The sequence below is a fragment of the Cibotium barometz genome, chromosome 24, assembly GCF_041138505.1.
Source record: "Cibotium barometz isolate CiBa-2024 chromosome 24, ASM4113850v1, whole genome shotgun sequence".
Classification (NCBI taxonomy): Eukaryota; Viridiplantae; Streptophyta; class Polypodiopsida; order Cyatheales; family Cibotiaceae; genus Cibotium; species Cibotium barometz.
Window position 1 is genome coordinate 45,944,312 of NC_141069.1, and position 1,419 is coordinate 45,945,730.

Sequence of the window (1,419 nt, forward strand, 5' to 3'; positions counted from 1 at the left end):
TTTTTCAGCCAGACAACTCTTAAATCTATTTAGTTTTTGTTTCGGAAATCCCAGTTCTATAACTAGAATATATTAAAATAAGGGTTACTTAAAGCCTCAGTCAATTTTTCTTAATTCTAGCTGGTATAATTACACTAGAATGCAGTTTTTTTTTTCAAGCACTGGTTTGAAGGAGCAAGTTGCATCCGTTTTTCTTTTCCCCTCCCCTTTGTTATAAAAAAAGATAGCATCCTCATTTACCACCTTCAATGTTTTTCATAACCTTCTGGGAAAAAAAATGCCACGAAGGAATATTTTCCTAAAGAGGGTCTGCAAAATTAGAGGGAGGGTTGCTTGCTCGCGCTATACTGCCCTTGCCTACCCACTTTGAGATTAGGGCCGGTTGTAAAGGAGCTAGTGATTTGGAAATTAGGACTCCTAATTGTCTTGTGACATATGGTTGATTTTTCAGAGGTTCACCCACCATTTTTATTTTGATCCTTGATAAAGAAGAGAATGCACTCCATTTTTATAGATGAAATTGTGCTACAAATCAGGAAATAACATTGTTTTGCTTGGAGAGGGTTTGAAAGCTAGCTCCAAGAACATTGTTTTGCTTGAAGAGGGTTTAAAAGCTAGCTCCAAGAACATTGTTTTGCTTGAAGAGGGTTTAAAAGAGTGTGTGTGTGTGTGTGTGTGTGTGTGTGTGTGTGCACACGCGCGCGCGCTTTGTACCTAAGAAAAGCGAAGTTCCATGTTTGAAAAAATGTTTTAAAGGTACTAAAGGTTGCATTTATCAATAAACATTTTAAGGTTTACTATGGTTGTTCTTCAACTAGTAATTGGGAATTTCGAACTTTTGATTGGTTATAATAGAAAGCTGCACCCCATCATGACTACTTTTGCCCATCTTGGATTGGCAAGGAATGTTGTGTATCTAGCCTTAGGTACTCTTTAAATTTGCACTACTAAAATTCAAAGGGTATTATGCAAAAAAGCCCTAGTTTTGTGTATTTGAAAGTGTAATTTTGAAAAAATGTTGTTAAGAAATTAAAAAATAAAAGAAGCTAGTACAAGGAAAATTGGCCTACTGAACATAAAGTGCCATCATATCAGGTGGAGAGCAACCCATGGCCCTTAAAACATCTAGGAAAGGAGAAATCACATGTTGGGATAGGGTTTCTCTAGAGTTCTTAAAATTTTGGCCTCACTACACAAACAAATTACACGTCTTAAATAGAGCCTTCAGATGTGGTCTACTTAAAAATTATGTGAAGGAAGGGATCATTAAACTTTTTCCTAAACAGATTGCTTGTGATTCATTAAACCATTAGAGGAGACCAATCACCCTACTGACTGTGCTCTACAAAATTTTGGCCAAAGTCATTTGCAATCAAGTTTGCCCCTTTGTTGCAAACTTGCATTTCAAAAAGACAATAT